Source organism: Notamacropus eugenii, chromosome 2, assembly GCF_028372415.1.
Source record: "Notamacropus eugenii isolate mMacEug1 chromosome 2, mMacEug1.pri_v2, whole genome shotgun sequence".
NCBI lineage: Eukaryota > Metazoa > Chordata > Mammalia > Diprotodontia > Macropodidae > Notamacropus > Notamacropus eugenii.
This window is the reverse complement of record NC_092873.1, coordinates 357,499,634-357,524,627: the sequence shown is the minus strand read 5'-3', so window position 1 is coordinate 357,524,627 and position 24,994 is coordinate 357,499,634.

The following is a 24,994-nucleotide window of genomic DNA, read 5'->3' as shown; positions in this document are numbered from 1 at the left end:
TAGCAGCTAGGTAGTCGCGGTAGAATTTTTATCGTGGACTTCTACCTCTAAAATCAGTGATACGGACACAGAGTCACAAGCTCTCACTTGTATGCTTCCTGTTACATTTAAAGTTGCCACCGAGCAAGGGTGGAAGAAGAAGAGACGGTGAAATAATTTTCATCTGACCCACGATCTGGCAGGATCTGATGATCACGTGAAGGGACTACTCTGCATAGCGCTGGTTGACACTTCCTTGATGCTTAAGAATTTCCTTGAGGAAAAATTTTCTATTGTCTCTGCAGAAAACGACAGGATGAATGCAGGGGAGGAGTCAGCTAAGGCATTTATTCTAATAAGATTCCCAGTGACACTTAGTCAACAAGCATGAAGCGACATAATTGTCCAACGCTCTAGAACCGAAGGAATAAACAGTAACAAGGAAGGATGCTGCTGCATGGGCTCAATTTCACCTTGTGAGGTGGAACAGGTATATAAAGACCTAGAAGAGGAGACGTCCTCAGACTCTTGGAAACCCGTTCCTCTGCTACTGCACAGAAACCTCCCCCACCCCAGACCATGGTCAGCTCCTGCTGCTGTGCTCCCACCTGCTGCCAGCCAACATGCTGCAGGACAGTCTGCTGCAGAACAACCTGCTGTAAGCCGTCTTGCTGCACGTCCACCTGCTGCCCGCCTTCATGTTGCCAACCTACATGCTGCAGAACAGTTTGCTGCCGCACAACTTGTTGCGAGCCCACCTGCTGTGTGCCCAGCTGCTGCCAACCTTGCTGCCAGCCATGCTGCTGTGACTCTAGTTGCTGCCAGCCTTCGTGCTGTCATCCAGCTTGCTGCAGAACATGCTGCTGTGAAACTACCTGCTGCAGGCCCACCTGTTGTGGGACCAGCTGCTGCCACCCATCCTGTTGTTGATCAACTTGCTCTCCAGAATGTGCAGTGATTGTGCTCAGCGGGCCGCCCATCTTCCTACTCCAGGCTTTTGCTCTCAACCCCTCCCTTGCTGACCAGTGTTCCCTCTCGCATCTTGCTCCGGGAAAATCTTAGACTCTCTGAAGTGTAGTACCATCCGTTCCGCGTTCTCTCACCTGTGCTGACACCTTTGTGGGTAAACTACCAGCTCCATGTCCCTTGGCTGCAGAGGAGAATGACCTCCATTTTCTTGTTCCCGATCGACAAGGCTCTAGCTTCCCGTGACTGTCCTTCCATCTGGTCCTCATGCATGAACAACAGAGAGGAAGTTCTCCTTTTCTGGTCCTAATCTGACCCAATGCACCCCCTTGGTTAGTTCCTGAGATTCCCTTCTTTGTAAGCACTCAGGTTTCATTTAGCTATTCCTTTGTGAAGTGGATGCTTCCGAGGGTCATTGTCTTTGTGTTCCATCTTATACTTTTTTTCCTTCCATGAATGTTTCTCGATGTTGTCACAGGACCCATGTAACTTCCTTATCTCTTAATAAACCCTGCTCGTTTGCGTAAACTTCCTTGTCCCTGCAATTTTGCGAGGTAGAGGTGATGACGCTGCCGGTGGTGATAATGCAGAAGATAGGCTTCTATCACGCATAAATCAAGCAAGGAATTGAATTCTTTTCCCCCTAAGAGGAATTGATTAGTGTGGCTCTCTATACACCTTCGGGGCTACTGGTAGGCAAGTCACAGCTGAATGACATGTACGTCCTGGCCCTGTCTCTTCTTTTCTTTGTGATGTTAGGCAAGATAGGCAACTTATTTGCCTCTGCCTTTCAGTCATTCGTAAAACGATGGGGCAGAACCAGGGAACCTCTGTGATGTTTTCCAGGTCTACATCTATGATCCCGTATCTGAAGGCTTACGAGGTGCCATGCTCTCTGATAAGCACTGAGGATGCAAAGAAAGGCAACGGTTTCAGTGCTAGAAGAGCTTCTGTTGTAGTGGTGGAGATAACAAGGAAATAGCTAGCTATATACCACGTCTGCATCTACCTATGTGTTATAGACACACACGGCAACACACGGATGCATATTAACGTTCATGGACGCATAAATGTGGGCTTTTATATTCTTTCCTACATCCACATATAAGCTTAGCGTTTTGTTATGTGCGTACAGAGAGAAAGGCGTTTAGAGAGACAGACGTGGAAAGAGACAGAGGCAGACGGACAGGGCAGACACAGCAACAGCCACAGCCGTAGAGAGACTGAGACAGAGGGAGTCAAAGAGATTAAGTGCCCAGAAAAAGGTAGATGCAGAGTGGCAGAGACAGAGAAGAAAGAAAGACAGATAGAAAGGCAGAGAGCCAGAGAAGGATATCCACTGCAAGAGATGGAGACAGATCTAGAGAGAGAGAGAGAGGGAAAGATTAGATAGATAGATAGATAGATAGATAGATAGATAGAAAGAGAGATAGAAAGATAGATAGATAGGGAGAGAGCGAGAGAAGGGGAGAGAGAGAGAGAGAGAGAGAGAGAGAGAGAGAGAGAGAGAGAGAGAGAGAGAGGGAGGGAGAGAGAGAGAGATGTTAAGAGAGGGGAGGAGAAATACCACCAGATTCACAGAGGCACAGAGAGTGAGACCGATTGACGCCACAAGGTCATAGTGCAAGAGGGAGGGAGATCCTATATTCCCTTCAGAGCAGTTGTGATATCCTGAGTAGGAGAATCCCATTGAAGATAGTATTAGATCGAGAGACTTGGCAGCCATGTGCCAGGAAAATTGTGTCATGAAAGTGTCCTATTAGGAGCAAGTTCATCGTCAATGACTTACATGACTCAGAGGACCCTAAGGTCCTCTCCACATTCATTCACATTCTGTGATGCCTCGACTGTGTGCCTTGAAGATGGAGTCCACTTTTGAGCACCTTGGCCTGTACTTCTACTGCAGCAGTGAGGGTCAGGTGACAGAGAAGAAGCAATGGTCCCCAAAGTAGGCCATCTTCCTGAGACAGCACCTTCTTTGCCGCGTCCCAATCTGGCTTTCTCTCTGATGTAGTCTATCGTCCGATTTGTGACTTTTCCCCTACGTTGAAGGGCTGAAAACCAAGGGAGTAGGCACCTTGCGAATTGGCATACTTTGCGGCTGCAGTGCAGGTTGGGCTAAAGCCCTTTCCAGAGAAGAAGGACAGATGCCATAGAGCTGGGACCAGTGCAAAGACGCCTGAGTTCATGAGTGCAGTATGTGAAATGCAAAGCATTCTAGTCACCCTTGCATTTAGCCCTTTCTGGACGACTCCTAAAGAGCCAGTGTCTGGTCATAGTTAAGAGGATTGGCTTTGAAGTGTGGAAGACTTGTCTAACTTCACTCTTCAGACATTTGACTCTGGTGAAGACATTTAAGACCACACTGCCTTGGTTGCAGAGCAGTTTCCAATCTGCCTTGGCAGAGGGAGAAGTAGTTCCGTCAAAGGGCTTCCCACACTAATGAAATTATGAGGCTCTCTTAGGCCCTCCTCAAAGAAGGCCATCTGTGAAGGCTATATGCAAGAGTGCCTTGGTTCTGCCTGCACTGGATTGATATATCTGTGAAACATTCCAGCTCTGTTTATCTCAAAATCCCTCAAGATAAGAGAGAAAAGTTCTCAGGAGACTTGGATTTTTCCAGATTCATCTGTAGAAGTAGACTTGAGAATCCAGGATAGAAGTAGAGCCAGTTTTTGTGACTTTTGTCCAGCTATGCGGCCTCATGTGTGAGATGAAACCAGGATGGTGCCTCAAGTGGTCATTGTGAGCGAGAAGGAAATGTCTCCTGGCATCGTGAGTTGTCAAAGATTATTTCCCCAGAAGTCTCTAAGCCATTATTAAACCACATAGGTAGCACGGGCCTGCGATTTTGCTCTTTTCCCCATTAGATCCCCCTGTACTAACACACCTGCAGAGTGTTACTTGCATCCTACGTTGTGCAATTGTTCTTGGTTCTTACTGACCTGTTCTCTCACCTGCTCCAAAGTGTTGCGCCCCCCCCCCTTCCCCCAACGCTCTCCACTTTCCTTCACCTGTACCCTCTGGACCGTGGAAGATTTTCAGTATTCCAGAAATTGCCTACTTCCTTCTCATTGACTTGACTTCCTTTCAAACTTCCCTCGGACGTCTTCCAGGTCTTTGTTCTTTGAGTCCCGTGAGTGGTTTGTGAGGCACAGGGTCCAGGGAGGTAGGTGCTCCTTGAGCAAGGGAGGTGGAGGTTCAAATGTCACCTCAAACACTTGTGCATTTTGGAGTCCGGGGGAAGTTTCTTATCGTATGGGAGTCTCTTCAGTGAAATGAGGATGGAATCGCACCTTCCTGCCAGCGTTGTTGTGAGGCTGAAAATGAGATGGAAAGTTGAATGTGATTTCAGAACATTAGCATTCTCCCAAAACGTGGGCTATTTCAGGAAGACACACTTCTTCTCGTGAGAACTCATCGTCCTTCGTGTCTTCTTCATATTTGTGCAGAGACACAGTGAAAGTGAAGGAGAGACAGAGAACAGAGACCCGGAGAGAAGTCAAATAAGAGGAAGCGTTAATCCAAGGTGCTTGAGCTTGATGAGGATACCAGGAAGAAGTGGCATGTGGGTGAAAAGAAGGGGATTCAGAATTATTGAAGCAAAACAAAGGCACAGACTAAAGGGTGGACTAAGGATGGAAATGCCTTTGCATATTACATGGCAGAGCATCATTGGATGTTCTGAAGAACGGATAAAGAAACGTATTTCCTCCTTAACCAGGGATACATGGGGAAATATCAGGATAGCAGAATGTATGCCTTCTGAGACAAGTTTCTGCATAGGACTTTGGCTTCACTGTTTCGTTTGTCACAAAGCTGGGTACCATCTGAGGTGGGAAATAACTGAAAAACGCAGAAAACTTCCATTCTAGCGTAGGGTCAAGTGAAAGGACCGTATCTCTGAATTCATTTAGAGAGTGACCTGAAATATGAGGAACTTTAAGAATTCCGGGGTGGTGACTTTTCCAAAAGTCAGAGAGGTATTTCGACATGGAGAAGTCTGGTGAGGTGAGCAGGATCACAGAGCCAATATGAGGAGTTGCAGTTCGCAAAACAGAAAAATGAGGCCGACGACATTTTTCACAGCAGCTTCATGAGATGTTCCAAGAACCTGCAAAGCAACCCAGGACAGGTATTATTATCCTCATGTTACGGAGAAGGCAGTTAAGGTTCACGGAAGTCTGATAGGTAGGACAAAGTCGTGTAGCAGCTAGGTAGTCGCGGTAGAATTTTTATCGTGGACTTCTACCTCTAAAATCAGTGATACGGACACAGAGTCACAAGCTCTCACTTGTATGCTTCCTGTTACATTTAAAGTTGCCACCGAGCAAGGGTGGAAGAAGAAGAGACGGTGAAATAATTTTCATCTGACCCACGATCTGGCAGGATCTGATGATCACGTGAAGGGACTACTCTGCATAGCGCTGGTTGACACTTCCTTGATGCTTAAGAATTTCCTTGAGGAAAAATTTTCTATTGTCTCTGCAGAAAACGACAGGATGAATGCAGGGGAGGAGTCAGCTAAGGCATTTATTCTAATAAGATTCCCAGTGACACTTAGTCAACAAGCATGAAGCGACATAATTGTCCAACGCTCTAGAACCGAAGGAATAAACAGTAACAAGGAAGGATGCTGCTGCATGGGCTCAATTTCACCTTGTGAGGTGGAACAGGTATATAAAGACCTAGAAGAGGAGACGTCCTCAGACTCTTGGAAACCCGTTCCTCTGCTACTGCACAGAAACCTCCCCCACCCCAGACCATGGTCAGCTCCTGCTGCTGTGCTCCCACCTGCTGCCAGCCAACATGCTGCAGGACAGTCTGCTGCAGAACAACCTGCTGTAAGCCGTCTTGCTGCACGTCCACCTGCTGCCCGCCTTCATGTTGCCAACCTACATGCCGCAGAACAGTTTGCTGCCGCACAACTTGTTGCGAGCCCACCTGCTGTGTGCCCAGCTGCTGCCAACCTTGCTGCCAGCCATGCTGCTGTGACTCTAGTTGCTGCCAGCCTTCGTGCTGTCATCCAGCTTGCTGCAGAACATGCTGCTGTGAAACTACCTGCTGCAGGCCCACCTGTTGTGGGACCAGCTGCTGCCACCCATCCTGTTGTTGATCAACTTGCTCTCCAGAATGTGCAGTGATTGTGCTCAGCGGGCCGCCCATCTTCCTACTCCAGGCTTTTGCTCTCAACCCCTCCCTTGCTGACCAGTGTTCCCTCTCGCATCTTGCTCCGGGAAAATCTTAGACTCTCTGAAGTGTAGTACCATCCGTTCCGCGTTCTCTCACCTGTGCTGACACCTTTGTGGGTAAACTACCAGCTCCATGTCCCTTGGCTGCAGAGGAGAATGACCTCCATTTTCTTGTTCCCGATCGACAAGGCTCTAGCTTCCCGTGACTGTCCTTCCATCTGGTCCTCATGCATGAACAACAGAGAGGAAGTTCTCCTTTTCTGGTCCTAATCTGACCCAATGCACCCCCTTGGTTAGTTCCTGAGATTCCCTTCTTTGTAAGCACTCAGGTTTCATTTAGCTATTCCTTTGTGAAGTGGATGCTTCCGAGGGTCATTGTCTTTGTGTTCCATCTTATACTTTTTTTCCTTCCATGAATGTTTCTCGATGTTGTCACAGGACCCATGTAACTTCCTTATCTCTTAATAAACCCTGCTCGTTTGCGTAAACTTCCTTGTCCCTGCAATTTTGCGAGGTAGAGGTGATGACGCTGCCGGTGGTGATAATGCAGAAGATAGGCTTCTATCACGCATAAATCAAGCAAGGAATTGAATTCTTTTCCCCCTAAGAGGAATTGATTAGTGTGGCTCTCTATACACCTTCGGGGCTACTGGTAGGCAAGTCACAGCTGAATGACATGTACGTCCTGGCCCTGTCTCTTCTTTTCTTTGTGATGTTAGGCAAGATAGGCAACTTATTTGCCTCTGCCTTTCAGTCATTCGTAAAACGATGGGGCAGAACCAGGGAACCTCTGTGATGTTTTCCAGGTCTACATCTATGATCCCGTATCTGAAGGCTTACGAGGTGCCATGCTCTCTGATAAGCACTGAGGATGCAAAGAAAGGCAACGGTTTCAGTGCTAGAAGAGCTTCTGTTGTAGTGGTGGAGATAACAAGGAAATAGCTAGCTATATACCACGTCTGCATCTACCTATGTGTTATAGACACACACGGCAACACACGGATGCATATTAACGTTCATGGACGCATAAATGTGGGCTTTTATATTCTTTCCTACATCCACATATAAGCTTAGCGTTTTGTTATGTGCGTACAGAGAGAAAGGCGTTTACAGAGACAGACGTGGAAAGAGACAGAGGCAGACGGACAGGGCAGACACAGCAACAGCCACAGCCGTAGAGAGACTGAGACAGAGGGAGTCAAAGAGATTAAGTGCCCAGAAAAAGGTAGATGCAGAGTGGCAGAGACAGAGAAGAAAGAAAGACAGATAGAAAGGCAGAGAGCCAGAGAAGGATATCCACTGCAAGAGATGGAGACAGATCTAGAGAGAGAGAGAGAGGGAAAGATAGATAGATAGATAGATAGATAGATAGATAGATAGGGAGATAGATAGAAAGAGAGATAGAAAGATAGATAGATAGGGAGAGAGCGAGAGAAGGGGAGAGAGAGAGAGAGAGAGAGAGAGAGAGAGAGAGAGAGAGAGAGAGAGAGAGAGAGAGAGAGGGAGAGAGAGAGAGATGTTAAGAGAGGGGAGGAGAAATACCACCAGATTCACAGAGGCACAGAGAGTGAGACCGATTGACGCCACAAGGTCATAGTGCAAGAGGGAGGGAGATCCTATATTCCCTTCAGAGCAGTTGTGATATCCTGAGTAGGAGAATCCCATTGAAGATAGTATTAGATCGAGAGACTTGGCAGCCATGTGCCAGGAAAATTGTGTCATGAAAGTGTCCTATTAGGAGCAAGTTCATCGTCAATGACTTACATGACTCAGAGGACCCTAAGGTCCTCTCCACATTCATTCACATTCTGTGATGCCTCGACTGTGTGCCTTGAAGATGGAGTCCACTTTTGAGCACCTTGGCCTGTACTTCTACTGCAGCAGTGAGGGTCAGGTGACAGAGAAGAAGCAATGGTCCCCAAAGTAGGCCATCTTCCTGAGACAGCACCTTCTTTGCCGCGTCCCAATCTGGCTTTCTCTCTGATGTAGTCTATCGTCCGATTTGTGACTTTTCCCCTACGTTGAAGGGCTGAAAACCAAGGGAGTAGGCACCTTGCGAATTGGCATACTTTGCGGCTGCAGTGCAGGTTGGGCTAAAGCCCTTTCCAGAGAAGAAGGACAGATGCCATAGAGCTGGGACCAGTGCAAAGACGCCTGAGTTCATGAGTGCAGTATGTGAAATGCAAAGCATTCTAGTCACCCTTGCATTTAGCCCTTTCTGGACGACTCCTAAAGAGCCAGTGTCTGGTCATAGTTAAGAGGATTGGCTTTGAAGTGTGGAAGACTTGTCTAACTTCACTCTTCAGACATTTGACTCTGGTGAAGACATTTAAGACCACACTGCCTTGGTTGCAGAGCAGTTTCCAATCTGCCTTGGCAGAGGGAGAAGTAGTTCCGTGAAAGGGCTTCCCACACTAATGAAATTATGAGGCTCTCTTAGGCCCTCCTCAAAGAAGGCCATCTGTGAAGGCTATATGCAAGAGTGCCTTGGTTCTGCCTGCACTGGATTGATATATCTGTGAAACATTCCAGCTCTGTTTATCTCAAAATCCCTCAAGATAAGAGAGAAAAGTTCTCAGGAGACTTGGATTTTTCCAGATTCATCTGTAGAAGTAGACTTGAGAATCCAGGATAGAAGTAGAGCCAGTTTTTGTGACTTTTGTCCAGCTATGCGGCCTCATGTGTGAGATGAAACCAGGATGGTGCCTCAAGTGGTCATTGTGAGCGAGAAGGAAATGTCTCCTGGCATCGTGAGTTGTCAAAGATTATTTCCCCAGAAGTCTCTAAGCCATTATTAAACCACATAGGTAGCACGGGCCTGCGATTTTGCTCTTTTCCCCATTAGATCCCCCTGTACTAACACACCTGCAGAGTGTTACTTGCATCCTACGTTGTGCAATTGTTCTTGGTTCTTACTGACCTGTTCTCTCACCTGCTCCAAAGTGTTGCCCCCCCCCCCTTCCCCCAACGCTCTCCACTTTCCTTCACCTGTACCCTCTGGAACGTGGAAGATTTTCAGTATTCCAGAAATTGCCTACTTCCTTCTCATTGACTTGACTTCCTTTCAAACTTCCCTCGGACGTCTTCCAGGTCTTTGTTCTTTGAGTCCCGTGAGTGGTTTGTGAGGCACAGGGTCCAGGGAGGTAGGTGCTCCTTGAGCAAGGGAGGTGGAGGTTCAAATGTCACCTCAAACACTTGTGCATTTTGGAGTCCGGGGGAAGTTTCTTATCGTATGGGAGTCTCTTCAGTGAAATGAGGATGGAATCGCACCTTCCTGCCAGCGTTGTTGTGAGGCTGAAAATGAGATGGAAAGTTGAATGTGATTTCAGAACATTAGCATTCTCCCAAAACGTGGGCTATTTCAGGAAGACACACTTCTTCTCGTGAGAACTCATCGTCCTTCGTGTCTTCTTCATATTTGTGCAGAGACACAGTGAAAGTGAAGGAGAGACAGAGAACAGAGACCCGGAGAGAAGTCAAATAAGAGGAAGCGTTAATCCAAGGTGCTTGAGCTTGATGAGGATACCAGGAAGAAGTGGCATGTGGGTGAAAAGAAGGGGATTCAGAATTATTGAAGCAAAACAAAGGCACAGACTAAAGGGTGGACTAAGGATGGAAATGCCTTTGCATATTACATGGCAGAGCATCATTGGATGTTCTGAAGAACGGATAAAGAAACGTATTTCCTCCTTAACCAGGGATACATGGGGAAATATCAGGATAGCAGAATGTATGCCTTCTGAGACAAGTTTCTGCATAGGACTTTGGCTTCACTGTTTCGTTTGTCACAAAGCTGGGTACCATCTGAGGTGGGAAATAACTGAAAAACGCAGAAAACTTCCATTCTAGCGTAGGGTCAAGTGAAAGGACCGTATCTCTGAATTCATTTAGAGAGTGACCTGAAATATGAGGAACTTTAAGAATTCCGGGGTGGTGACTTTTCCAAAAGTCAGAGAGGTATTTCGACATGGAGAAGTCTGGTGAGGTGAGCAGGATCACAGAGCCAATATGAGGAGTTGCAGTTCGCAAAACAGAAAAATGAGGCCGACGACATTTTTCACAGCAGCTTCATGAGATGTTCCAAGAACCTGCAAAGCAACCCAGGACAGGTATTATTATCCTCATGTTACGGAGAAGGCAGTTAAGGTTCACGGAAGTCTGATAGGTAGGACAAAGTCGTGTAGCAGCTAGGTAGTCGCGGTAGAATTTTTATCGTGGACTTCTACCTCTAAAATCAGTGATACGGACACAGAGTCACAAGCTCTCACTTGTATGCTTCCTGTTACATTTAAAGTTGCCACCGAGCAAGGGTGGAAGAAGAAGAGACGGTGAAATAATTTTCATCTGACCCACGATCTGGCAGGATCTGATGATCACGTGAAGGGACTACTCTGCATAGCGCTGGTTGACACTTCCTTGATGCTTAAGAATTTCCTTGAGGAAAAATTTTCTATTGTCTCTGCAGAAAACGACAGGATGAATGCAGGGGAGGAGTCAGCTAAGGCATTTATTCTAATAAGATTCCCAGTGACACTTAGTCAACAAGCATGAAGCGACATAATTGTCCAACGCTCTAGAACCGAAGGAATAAACAGTAACAAGGAAGGATGCTGCTGCATGGGCTCAATTTCACCTTGTGAGGTGGAACAGGTATATAAAGACCTAGAAGAGGAGACGTCCTCAGACTCTTGGAAACCCGTTCCTCTGCTACTGCACAGAAACCTCCCCCACCCCAGACCATGGTCAGCTCCTGCTGCTGTGCTCCCACCTGCTGCCAGCCAACATGCTGCAGGACAGTCTGCTGCAGAACAACCTGCTGTAAGCCGTCTTGCTGCACGTCCACCTGCTGCCCGCCTTCATGTTGCCAACCTACATGCTGCAGAACAGTTTGCTGCCGCACAACTTGTTGCGAGCCCACCTGCTGTGTGCCCAGCTGCTGCCAACCTTGCTGCCAGCCATGCTGCTGTGACTCTAGTTGCTGCCAGCCTTCGTGCTGTCATCCAGCTTGCTGCAGAACATGCTGCTGTGAAACTACCTGCTGCAGGCCCACCTGTTGTGGGACCAGCTGCTGCCACCCATCCTGTTGTTGATCAACTTGCTCTCCAGAATGTGCAGTGATTGTGCTCAGCGGGCCGCCCATCTTCCTACTCCAGGCTTTTGCTCTCAACCCCTCCCTTGCTGACCAGTGTTCCCTCTCGCATCTTGCTCCGGGAAAATCTTAGACTCTCTGAAGTGTAGTACCATCCGTTCCGCGTTCTCTCACCTGTGCTGACACCTTTGTGGGTAAACTACCAGCTCCATGTCCCTTGGCTGCAGAGGAGAATGACCTCCATTTTCTTGTTCCCGATCGACAAGGCTCTAGCTTCCCGTGACTGTCCTTCCATCTGGTCCTCATGCATGAACAACAGAGAGGAAGTTCTCCTTTTCTGGTCCTAATCTGACCCAATGCACCCCCTTGGTTAGTTCCTGAGATTCCCTTCTTTGTAAGCACTCAGGTTTCATTTAGCTATTCCTTTGTGAAGTGGATGCTTCCGAGGGTCATTGTCTTTGTGTTCCATCTTATACTTTTTTTCCTTCCATGAATGTTTCTCGATGTTGTCACAGGACCCATGTAACTTCCTTATCTCTTAATAAACCCTGCTCGTTTGCGTAAACTTCCTTGTCCCTGCAATTTTGCGAGGTAGAGGTGATGACGCTGCCGGTGGTGATAATGCAGAAGATAGGCTTCTATCACGCATAAATCAAGCAAGGAATTGAATTCTTTTCCCCCTAAGAGGAATTGATTAGTGTGGCTCTCTATACACCTTCGGGGCTACTGGTAGGCAAGTCACAGCTGAATGACATGTACGTCCTGGCCCTGTCTCTTCTTTTCTTTGTGATGTTAGGCAAGATAGGCAACTTATTTGCCTCTGCCTTTCAGTCATTCGTAAAACGATGGGGCAGAACCAGGGAACCTCTGTGATGTTTTCCAGGTCTACATCTATGATCCCGTATCTGAAGGCTTACGAGGTGCCATGCTCTCTGATAAGCACTGAGGATGCAAAGAAAGGCAACGGTTTCAGTGCTAGAAGAGCTTCTGTTGTAGTGGTGGAGATAACAAGGAAATAGCTAGCTATATACCACGTCTGCATCTACCTATGTGTTATAGACACACACGGCAACACACGGATGCATATTAACGTTCATGGACGCATAAATGTGGGCTTTTATATTCTTTCCTACATCCACATATAAGCTTAGCGTTTTGTTATGTGCGTACAGAGAGAAAGGCGTTTAGAGAGACAGACGTGGAAAGAGACAGAGGCAGACGGACAGGGCAGACACAGCAACAGCCACAGCCGTAGAGAGACTGAGACAGAGGGAGTCAAAGAGATTAAGTGCCCAGAAAAAGGTAGATGCAGAGTGGCAGAGACAGAGAAGAAAGAAAGACAGATAGAAAGGCAGAGAGCCAGAGAAGGATATCCACTGCAAGAGATGGAGACAGATCTAGAGAGAGAGAGAGAGGGAAAGATAGATAGATAGATAGATAGATAGATAGATAGATAGATAGATAGATAGGGAGATAGATAGGGAGATAGAGAGAGAGGGGGAGAGAGAGAGAGAGCGAGAGAGCGAGAGAGCGAGAGCGAGCGAGCGAGCGAGAGAGAGAGCGAGAGAGAGAGAGAGAGAGACAGAGAGAGAGAGAGAGAGGGAGGGAGGGAGAGAGAGAGAGATGTTAAGAGAGGGGAGGAGAAATACCACCAGATTCACAGAGGCACAGAGAGTGAGACCGATTGACGCCACAAGGTCATAGTGCAAGAGAGAGGGAGATCCTATATTCCCTTCGGAGCAGTTGTGATATCCTGAGTAGGAGAATCCCATTGAAGATAGTATTAGATCGAGAGACTTGGCAGCCATGTGCCAGGAAAATTGTGTCATGAAAGTGTCCTATTAGGAGCAAGTTCATCGTCAATGACTTACATGACTCAGAGGACCCTAAGGTCCTCTCCACATTCATTCACATTCTGTGATGCCTCGACTGTGTGCCTTGAAGATGGAGTCCACTTTTGAGCACCTTGGCCTGTACTTCTACTGCAGCAGTGAGGGTCAGGTGACAGAGAAGAAGCAATGGTCCCCAAAGTAGGCCATCTTCCTGAGACAGCACCTTCTTTGCCGCGTCCCAATCTGGCTTTCTCTCTGATGTAGTCTATCGTCCGATTTGTGACTTTTCCCCTACGTTGAAGGGCTGAAAACCAAGGGAGTAGGCACCTTGCGAATTGGCATACTTTGCGGCTGCAATGCAGGTTGGGCTAAAGCCCTTTCCAGAGAAGAAGGACAGATGCCATAGAGCTGGGACCAGTGCAAAGACGCCTGAGTTCATGAGTGCAGTATGTGAAATGCAAAGCATTCTAGTCACCCTTGCATTTAGCCCTTTCTGGACGACTCCTAAAGAGCCAGTGTCTGGTCATAGTTAAGAGGATTGGCTTTGAAGTGTGGAAGACTTGTCTAACTTCACTCTTCAGACATTTGACTCTGGTGAAGACATTTAAGACCACACTGCCTTGGTTGCAGAGCAGTTTCCAATCTGCCTTGGCAGAGGGAGAAGTAGTTCCGTCAAAGGGCTTCCCACACTAATGAAATTATGAGGCTCTCTTAGGCCCTCCTCAAAGAAGGCCATCTGTGAAGGCTATATGCAAGAGTGCCTTGGTTCTGCCTGCACTGGATTGATATATCTGTGAAACATTCCAGCTCTGTTTATCTCAAAATCCCTCAAGATAAGAGAGAAAAGTTCTCAGGAGACTTGGATTTTTCCAGATTCATCTGTAGAAGTAGACTTGAGAATCCAGGATAGAAGTAGAGCCAGTTTTTGTGACTTTTGTCCAGCTATGCGGCCTCATGTGTGAGATGAAACCAGGATGGTGCCTCAAGTGGTCATTGTGAGCGAGAAGGAAATGTCTCCTGGCATCGTGAGTTGTCAAAGATTATTTCCCCAGAAGTCTCTAAGCCATTATTAAACCACATAGGTAGCACGGGCCTGCGATTTTGCTCTTTTCCCCATTAGATCCCCCTGTACTAACACACCTGCAGAGTGTTACTTGCATCCTACGTTGTGCAATTGTTCTTGGTTCTTACTGACCTGTTCTCTCACCTGCTCCAAAGTGTTGCGCCCCCCCCCCCCCTTCCCCCAACGCTCTCCACTTTCCTTCACCTGTACCCTCTGGAACGTGGAAGATTTTCAGTATTCCAGAAATTGCCTACTTCCTTCTCATTGACTTGACTTCCTTTCAAACTTCCCTCGGACGTCTTCCAGGTCTTTGTTCTTTGAGTCCCGTGAGTGGTTTGTGAGGCACAGGGTCCAGGGAGGTAGGTGCTCCTTGAGCAAGGGAGGTGGAGGTTCAAATGTCACCTCAAACACTTGTGCATTTTGGAGTCCGGGGGAAGTTTCTTATCGTATGGGAGTCTCTTCAGTGAAATGAGGATGGAATCGCACCTTCCTGCCAGCGTTGTTGTGAGGCTGAAAATGAGATGGAAAGTTGAATGTGATTTCAGAACATTAGCATTCTCCCAAAACGTGGGCTATTTCAGGAAGACACACTTCTTCTCGTGAGAACTCATCGTCCTTCGTGTCTTCTTCATATTTGTCCAGAGACACAGTGAAAGTGAAGGAGAGACAGAGAACAGAGACACGGAGAGAAGTCAAATAAGAGGAAGCGTTAATCCAAGGTGCTTGAGCTTGATGAGGATACCAGGAAGAAGTGGCATGTGGGTGAAAAGAAGGGGATTCAGAATTATTGAAGCAAAACAAAGGCACAGACTAAAGGGTGGACTAAGGATGGAAATGCCTTTGCATATTACATGGCAGAGCATCATTGGATGTTCTGAAGAACGGATAAAGAAACGTATTTCCTCCTTAACCAGGGATACATGGGGAAATATCAGGATAGCAGAATGTATGCCTTCTGAGACAAGTTTCTGCATAGGACTTTGGCTTCACTGTTTCGTTTGTCACAAAGCTGGGTACCATCTGAGGTGGGAAATAACTGAAAAACGCAGAAAACTTCCATTCTAGCGTAGGGTCAAGTGAAAGGACCGTATCTCTGAATTCATTTAGAGAGTGACCTGAAATATGAGGAACTTTAAGAATTCCGGGGTGGTGACTTTTCCAAAAGTCAGAGAGGTATTTCGACATGGAGAAGTCTGGTGAGGTGAGCAGGATCACAGAGCCAATATGAGGAGTTGCAGTTCGCAAAACAGAAAAATGAGGCCGACGACATTTTTCACAGCAGCTTCATGAGATGTTCCAAGAACCTGCAAAGCAACCCAGGACAGGTATTATTATCCTCATGTTACGGAGAAGGCAGTTAAGGTTCACGGAAGTCTGATAGGTAGGACAAAGTCGTGTAGCAGCTAGGTAGTCGCGGTAGAATTTTTATCGTGGACTTCTACCTCTAAAATCAGTGATACGGACACAGAGTCACAAGCTCTCACTTGTATGCTTCCTGTTACATTTAAAGTTGCCACCGAGCAAGGGTGGAAGAAGAAGAGACGGTGAAATAATTTTCATCTGACCCACGATCTGGCAGGATCTGATGATCACGTGAAGGGACTACTCTGCATAGCGCTGGTTGACACTTCCTTGATGCTTAAGAATTTCCTTGAGGAAAAATTTTCTATTGTCTCTGCAGAAAACGACAGGATGAATGCAGGGGAGGAGTCAGCTAAGGCATTTATTCTAATAAGATTCCCAGTGACACTTAGTCAACAAGCATGAAGCGACATAATTGTCCAACGCTCTAGAACCGAAGGAATAAACAGTAACAAGGAAGGATGCTGCTGCATGGGCTCAATTTCACCTTGTGAGGTGGAACAGGTATATAAAGACCTAGAAGAGGAGACGTCCTCAGACTCTTGGAAACCCGTTCCTCTGCTACTGCACAGAAACCTCCCCCACCCCAGACCATGGTCAGCTCCTGCTGCTGTGCTCCCACCTGCTGCCAGCCAACATGCTGCAGGACAGTCTGCTGCAGAACAACCTGCTGTAAGCCGTCTTGCTGCACGTCCACCTGCTGCCCGCCTTCATGTTGCCAACCTACATGCTGCAGAACAGTTTGCTGCCGCACAACTTGTTGCGAGCCCACCTGCTGTGTGCCCAGCTGCTGCCAACCTTGCTGCCAGCCATGCTGCTGTGACTCTAGTTGCTGCCAGCCTTCGTGCTGTCATCCAGCTTGCTGCAGAACATGCTGCTGTGAAACTACCTGCTGCAGGCCCACCTGTTGTGGGACCAGCTGCTGCCACCCATCCTGTTGTTGATCAACTTGCTCTCCAGAATGTGCAGTGATTGTGCTCAGCGGGCCGCCCATCTTCCTACTCCAGGCTTTTGCTCTCAACCCCTCCCTTGCTGACCAGTGTTCCCTCTCGCATCTTGCTCCGGGAAAATCTTAGACTCTCTGAAGTGTAGTACCATCCGTTCCGCGTTCTCTCACCTGTGCTGACACCTTTGTGGGTAAACTACCAGCTCCATGTCCCTTGGCTGCAGAGGAGAATGACCTCCATTTTCTTGTTCCCGATCGACAAGGCTCTAGCTTCCCGTGACTGTCCTTCCATCTGGTCCTCATGCATGAACAACAGAGAGGAAGTTCTCCTTTTCTGGTCCTAATCTGACCCAATGCACCCCCTTGGTTAGTTCCTGAGATTCCCTTCTTTGTAAGCACTCAGGTTTCATTTAGCTATTCCTTTGTGAAGTGGATGCTTCCGAGGGTCATTGTCTTTGTGTTCCATCTTATACTTTTTTTCCTTCCATGAATGTTTCTCGATGTTGTCACAGGACCCATGTAACTTCCTTATCTCTTAATAAACCCTGCTCGTTTGCGTAAACTTCCTTGTCCCTGCAATTTTGCGAGGTAGAGGTGATGACGCTGCCGGTGGTGATAATGCAGAAGATAGGCTTCTATCACGCATAAATCAAGCAAGGAATTGAATTCTTTTCCCCCTAAGAGGAATTGATTAGTGTGGCTCTCTATACACCTTCGGGGCTACTGGTAGGCAAGTCACAGCTGAATGACATGTACGTCCTGGCCCTGTCTCTTCTTTTCTTTGTGATGTTAGGCAAGATAGGCAACTTATTTGCCTCTGCCTTTCAGTCATTCGTAAAACGATGGGGCAGAACCAGGGAACCTCTGTGATGTTTTCCAGGTCTACATCTATGATCCCGTATCTGAAGGCTTACGAGGTGCCATGCTCTCTGATAAGCACTGAGGATGCAAAGAAAGGCAACGGTTTCAGTGCTAGAAGAGCTTCTGTTGTAGTGGTGGAGATAACAAGGAAATAGCTAGCTATATACCACGTCTGCATCTACCTATGTGTTATAGACACACACGGCAACACACGGATGCATATTAACGTTCATGGACGCATAAATGTGGGCTTTTATATTCTTTCCTACATCCACATATAAGCTTAGCGTTTTGTTATGTGCGTACAGAGAGAAAGGCGTTTAGAGAGACAGACGTGGAAAGAGACAGAGGCAGACGGACAGGGCAGACACAGCAACAGCCACAGCCGTAGAGAGACTGAGACAGAGGGAGTCAAAGAGATTAAGTGCCCAGAAAAAGGTAGATGCAGAGTGGCAGAGACAGAGAAGAAAGAAAGACAGATAGAAAGGCAGAGAGCCAGAGAAGGATATCCACTGCAAGAGATGGAGACAGATCTAGAGAGAGAGAGAGAGGGAAAGATAGATAGATAGATAGATAGATAGATAGATAGATAGATAGATAGATAGGGAGATAGAGAGAGAGGGGGAGAGAGAGAGAGAGCGAGAGAGCGAGAGAGCGAGAGCGAGCGAGCGAGCGAGAAAGAGAGCGAGAGAGAGAGAGAGAGAGACAGAGAGAGAGAGAGAGAGGGAGGGAGGGAGAGAGAGAGAGATGTTAAGAGAGGGGAGGAGAAATACCACCAGATTCACAGAGGCACAGAGAGTGAGACCGATTGACGCCACAAGGTCATAGTGCAAGAGGGAGGGAGATCCTATATTCCCTTCGGAGCAGTTGTGATATCCTGAGTAGGAGAATCCCATTGAAGATAGTATTAGATCGAGAGACTTGGCAGCCATGTGCCAGGAAAATTGTGTCATGAAAGTGTCCTATTAGGAGCAAGTTCATCGTCAATGACTTACATGACTCAGAGGACCCTAAGGTCCTCTCCACATTCATTCACATTCTGTGATGCCTCGACTGTGTGCCTTGAAGATGGAGTCCACTTTTGAGCACCTTGGCCTGTACTTCTACTGCAGCAGTGAGGGTCAGGTGACAGAGAAGAAGCAATGGTCCCCAAAGTAGGCCATCTTCCTGAGACAGCACCTTCTTTGCCGCGTCCCAATCTGGCTTTCTCTCTGATGTAGTCTATCGTCCGATTTGTGACTTTTCCCCTACGTTGAAGGGCTGAAAACCAAGGGAGTAGGCACCTTGCGAATTGGCATACTTTGCGGCTGCAATGCAGGTTGGGCTAAAGCCCTTTCCAGAGAAGAAGGACAGATGCCATAGAGCTGGGACCAGTGCAAAGACGCCTGAGTTCATGAGTGCAGTATGTGAAATGCAAAGCATTCTAGTCACCCTTGCATTTAGCCCTTTCTGGACGACTCCTAAAGAGCCAGTGTCTGGTCATAGTTAAGAGGATTGGCTTTGAAGTGTGGAAGACTTGTCTAACTTCACTCTTCAGACATTTGACTCTGGTGAAGACATTTAAGACCACACTGCCTTGGTTGCAGAGCAGTTTCCAATCTGCCTTGGCAGAGGGAGAAGTAGTTCCGTCAAAGGGCTTCCCACACTAATGAAATTATGAGGCTCTCTTAGGCCCTCCTCAAAGAAGGCCATCTGTGAAGGCTATATGCAAGAGTGCCTTGGTTCTGCCTGCACTGGATTGATATATCTGTGAAACATTCCAGCTCTGTTTATCTCAAAATCCCTCAAGATAAGAGAGAAAAGTTCTCAGGAGACTTGGATTTTTCCAGATTCATCTGTAGAAGTAGACTTGAGAATCCAGGATAGAAGTAGAGCCAGTTTTTGTGACTTTTGTCCAGCTATGCGGCCTCATGTGTGAGATGAAACCAGGATGGTGCCTCAAGTGGTCATTGTGAGCGAGAAGGAAATGTCTCCTGGCATCGTGAGTTGTCAAAGATTATTTCCCCAGAAGTCTCTAAGCCATTATTAAACCACATAGGTAGCACGGGCCTGCGATTTTGCTCTTTTCCCCATTAGATCCCCCTGTACTAACACACCTGCAGAGTGTTACTTGCATCCTACGTTGTGCAATTGTTCTTGGTTCTTACTGACCTGTTCTCTCACCTGCTCCAAAGTGTTGCGCCCCCCCCCCCTTCCCCCAACGCTCTCCACTTTCCTTCACCTGTACCCTCTGGAACGTGGAAGATTTTCAGTATTCCAGAAATTGCCTACTTCCTTCTCATTGACTTGACTTCCTTTCAAACTTCCCTCGGACGTCTTCCAGGTCTTTGTTCTTTGAGTCCCGTGAGTGGTTTGTGAGGCACAGGGTCCAGGGAGGTAGGTGCTCCTTGAGCAAGGGAGGTGGAGGTTCAAATGTCACCTCAAACACTTGTGCATTTTGGAGTCCGGGGGAAGTTTCTTATCGTATGGGAGTCTCTTCAGTGAAATGAGGATGGAATCGCACCTTCCTGCCAGCGTTGTTGTGAGGCTGAAAATGAGATGGAAAGTTGAATGTGATTTCAGAACATTAGCATTCTCCCAAAACGTGGGCTATTTCAGGAAGACACACTTCTTCTCGTGAGAACTAATCGTCCTTCGTGTCTTCTTCATATTTGTCCAGAGACACAGTGAAAGTGAAGGAGAGACAGAGAACAGAGACCCGGAGAGAAGTCAAATAAGAGGAAGCGTTAATCCAAGGTGCTTGAGCTTGATGAGGATACCAGGAAGAAGTGGCATGTGGGTGAAAAGAAGGGGATTCAGAATTATTGAAGCAAAACAAAGGCACAGACTAAAGGGTGGACTAAGGATGGAAATGCCTTTGCATATTACATGGCAGAGCATCATTGGATGTTCTGAAGAACGGATAAAGAAACGTATTTCCTCCTTAACCAGGGATACATGGGGAAATATCAGGATAGCAGAATGTATGCCTTCTGAGACAAGTTTCTGCATAGGACTTTGGCTTCACTGTTTCGTTTGTCACAAAGCTGGGTACCATCTGAGGTGGGAAATAACTGAAAAACGCAGAAAACTTCCATTCTAGCGTAGGGTCAAGTGAAAGGACCGTATCTCTGAATTCATTTAGAGAGTGACCTGAAATATGAGGAACTTTAAGAATTCCGGGGTGGTGACTTTTCCAAAAGTCAGAGAGGTATTTCGACATGGAGAAGTCTGGTGAGGTGAGCAGGATCACAGAGCCAATATGAGGAGTTGCAGTTCGCAAAACAGAAAAATGAGGCCGACGACATTTTTCACAGCAGCTTCATGAGATGTTCCAAGAACCTGCAAAGCAACCCAGGACAGGTATTATTATCCTCATGTTACGGAGAAGGCAGTTAAGGTTCACGGAAGTCTGATAGGTAGGACAAAGTCGTGTAGCAGCTAGGTAGTCGCGGTAGAATTTTTATCGTGGACTTCTACCTCTAAAATCAGTGATACGGACACAGAGTCACAAGCTCTCACTTGTATGCTTCCTGTTACATTTAAAGTTGCCACCGAGCAAGGGTGGAAGAAGAAGAGACGGTGAAATAATTTTCATCTGACCCACGATCTGGCAGGATCTGATGATCACGTGAAGGGACTACTCTGCATAGCGCTGGTTGACACTTCCTTGATGCTTAAGAATTTCCTTGAGGAAAAATTTTCTATTGTCTCTGCAGAAAACGACAGGATGAATGCAGGGGAGGAGTCAGCTAAGGCATTTATTCTAATAAGATTCCCAGTGACACTTAGTCAACAAGCATGAAGCGACATAATTGTCCAACGCTCTAGAACCGAAGGAATAAACAGTAACAAGGAAGGATGCTGCTGCATGGGCTCAATTTCACCTTGTGAGGTGGAACAGGTATATAAAGACCTAGAAGAGGAGACGTCCTCAGACTCTTGGAAACCCGTTCCTCTGCTACTGCACAGAAACCTCCCCCACCCCAGACCATGGTCAGCTCCTGCTGCTGTGCTCCCACCTGCTGCCAGCCAACATGCTGCAGGACAGTCTGCTGCAGAACAACCTGCTGTAAGCCGTCTTGCTGCACGTCCACCTGCTGCCCGCCTTCATGTTGCCAACCTACATGCTGCAGAACAGTTTGCTGCCGCACAACTTGTTGCGAGCCCACCTGCTGTGTGCCCAGCTGCTGCCAACCTTGCTGCCAGCCATGCTGCTGTGACTCTAGTTGCTGCCAGCCTTCGTGCTGTCATCCAGCTTGCTGCAGAACATGCTGCTGTGAAACTACCTGCTGCAGGCCCACCTGTTGTGGGACCAGCTGCTGCCACCCATCCTGTTGTTGATCAACTTGCTCTCCAGAATGTGCAGTGATTGTGCTCAGCGGGCCGCCCATCTTCCTACTCCAGGCTTTTGCTCTCAACCCCTCCCTTGCTGACCAGTGTTCCCTCTCGCATCTTGCTCCGGGAAAATCTTAGACTCTCTGAAGTGTAGTACCATCCGTTCCGCGTTCTCTCACCTGTGCTGACACCTTTGTGGGTAAACTACCAGCTCCATGTCCCTTGGCTGCAGAGGAGAATGACCTCCATTTTCTTGTTCCCGATCGACAAGGCTCTAGCTTCCCGTGACTGTCCTTCCATCTGGTCCTCATGCATGAACAACAGAGAGGAAGTTCTCCTTTTCTGGTCCTAATCTGACCCAATGCACCCCCTTGGTTAGTTCCTGAGATTCCCTTCTTTGTAAGCACTCAGGTTTCATTTAGCTATTCCTTTGTGAAGTGGATGCTTCCGAGGGTCATTGTCTTTGTGTTCCATCTTATACTTTTTTTCCTTCCATGAATGTTTCTCGATGTTGTCACAGGACCCATGTAACTTCCTTATCTCTTAATAAACCCTGCTCGTTTGCGTAAACTTCCTTGTCCCTGCAATTTTGCGAGGTAGAGGTGATGACGCTGCCGGTGGTGATAATGCAGAAGATAGGCTTCTATCACGCATAAATCAAGCAAGGAATTGAATTCTTTTCCCCCTAAGAGGAATTGATTAGTGTGGCTCTCTATACACCTTCGGGGCTACTGGTAGGCAAGTCACAGCTGAATGACATGTACGTCCTGGCCCTGTCTCTTCTTTTCTTTGTGATGTTAGGCAAGATAGGCAACTTATTTGCCTCTGCCTTTCAGTCATTCGTAAAACGATGGGGCAGAACCAGGGAACCTCTGTGATGTTTTCCAGGTCTACATCTATGATCCCGTATCTGAAGGCTTACGAGGTGCCATGCTCTCTGATAAGCACTGAGGATGCAAAGAAAGGCAACGGTTTCAGTGCTAGAAGAGCTTCTGTTGTAGTGGTGGAGATAACAAGGAAATAGCTAGCTATATACCACGTCTGCATCTACCTATGTGTTATAGACACACACGGCAACACACGGATGCATATTAACGTTCATGGACGCATAAATGTGGGCTTTTATATTCTTTCCTACATCCACATATAAGCTTAGCGTTTTGTTATGTGCGTACAGAGAGAAAGGCGTTTACAGAGACAGACGTGGAAAGAGACAGAGGCAGACGGACAGGGCAGACACAGCAACAGCCACAGCCGTAGAGAGACTGAGACAGAGGGAGTCAAAGAGATTAAGTGCCCAGAAAAAGGTAGATGCAGAGTGGCAGAGACAGAGAAGAAAGAAAGACAGATAGAAAGGCAGAGAGCCAGAGAAGGATATCCACTGCAAGAGATGGAGACAGATCTAGAGAGAGAGAGAGAGGGAAAGATAGATAGATAGATAGATAGATAGATAGATAGATAGATAGATAGGGAGATAGATAGGGAGATAGAGAGAGAGGGGGAGAGAGAGAGAGAGCGAGAGAGCGAGAGAGCGAGAGCGAGCGAGCGAGCGAGAAAGAGAGCGAGAGAGAGAGAGAGAGAGACAGAGAGAGAGAGAGAGAGGGAGGGAGGGAGAGAGAGAGAGATGTTAAGAGAGGGGAGGAGAAATACCACCAGATTCACAGAGGCACAGAGAGTGAGACCGATTGACGCCACAAGGTCATAGTGCAAGAGGGAGGGAGATCCTATATTCCCTTCGGAGCAGTTGTGATATCCTGAGTAGGAGAATCCCATTGAAGATAGTATTAGATCGAGAGACTTGGCAGCCATGTGCCAGGAAAATTGTGTCATGAAAGTGTCCTATTAGGAGCAAGTTCATCGTCAATGACTTACATGACTCAGAGGACCCTAAGGTCCTCTCCACATTCATTCACATTCTGTGATGCCTCGACTGTGTGCCTTGAAGATGGAGTCCACTTTTGAGCACCTTGGCCTGTACTTCTACTGCAGCAGTGAGGGTCAGGTGACAGAGAAGAAGCAATGGTCCCCAAAGTAGGCCATCTTCCTGAGACAGCACCTTCTTTGCCGCGTCCCAATCTGGCTTTCTCTCTGATGTAGTCTATCGTCCGATTTGTGACTTTTCCCCTACGTTGAAGGGCTGAAAACCAAGGGAGTAGGCACCTTGCGAATTGGCATACTTTGCGGCTGCAATGCAGGTTGGGCTAAAGCCCTTTCCAGAGAAGAAGGACAGATGCCATAGAGCTGGGACCAGTGCAAAGACGCCTGAGTTCATGAGTGCAGTATGTGAAATGCAAAGCATTCTAGTCACCCTTGCATTTAGCCCTTTCTGGACGACTCCTAAAGAGCCAGTGTCTGGTCATAGTTAAGAGGATTGGCTTTGAAGTGTGGAAGACTTGTCTAACTTCACTCTTCAGACATTTGACTCTGGTGAAGACATTTAAGACCACACTGCCTTGGTTGCAGAGCAGTTTCCAATCTGCCTTGGCAGAGGGAGAAGTAGTTCCGTCAAAGGGCTTCCCACACTAATGAAATTATGAGGCTCTCTTAGGCCCTCCTCAAAGAAGGCCATCTGTGAAGGCTATATGCAAGAGTGCCTTGGTTCTGCCTGCACTGGATTGATATATCTGTGAAACATTCCAGCTCTGTTTATCTCAAAATCCCTCAAGATAAGAGAGAAAAGTTCTCAGGAGACTTGGATTTTTCCAGATTCATCTGTAGAAGTAGACTTGAGAATCCAGGATAGAAGTAGAGCCAGTTTTTGTGACTTTTGTCCAGCTATGCGGCCTCATGTGTGAGATGAAACCAGGATGGTGCCTCAAGTGGTCATTGTGAGCGAGAAGGAAATGTCTCCTGGCATCGTGAGTTGTCAAAGATTATTTCCCCAGAAGTCTCTAAGCCATTATTAAACCACATAGGTAGCACGGGCCTGCTTGATTTTGCTCTTTTCCCCATTAGATCCCCCTGTACTAACACACCTGCAGAGTGTTACTTGCATCCTACGTTGTGCAATTGTTCTTGGTTCTTACTGACCTGTTCTCTCACCTGCTCCAAAGTGTTGCGCCCCCCCCCCCCTTCCCCCAACGCTCTCCACTTTCCTTCACCTGTACCCTCTGGAACGTGGAAGATTTTCAGTATTCCAGAAATTGCCTACTTCCTTCTCATTGACTTGACTTCCTTTCAAACTTCCCTCGGACGTCTTCCAGGTCTTTGTTCTTTGAGTCCCGTGAGTGGTTTGTGAGGCACAGGGTCCAGGGAGGTAGGTGCTCCTTGAGCAAGGGAGGTGGAGGTTCAAATGTCACCTCAAACACTTGTGCATTTTGGAGTCCGGGGGAAGTTTCTTATCGTATGGGAGTCTCTTCAGTGAAATGAGGATGGAATCGCACCTTC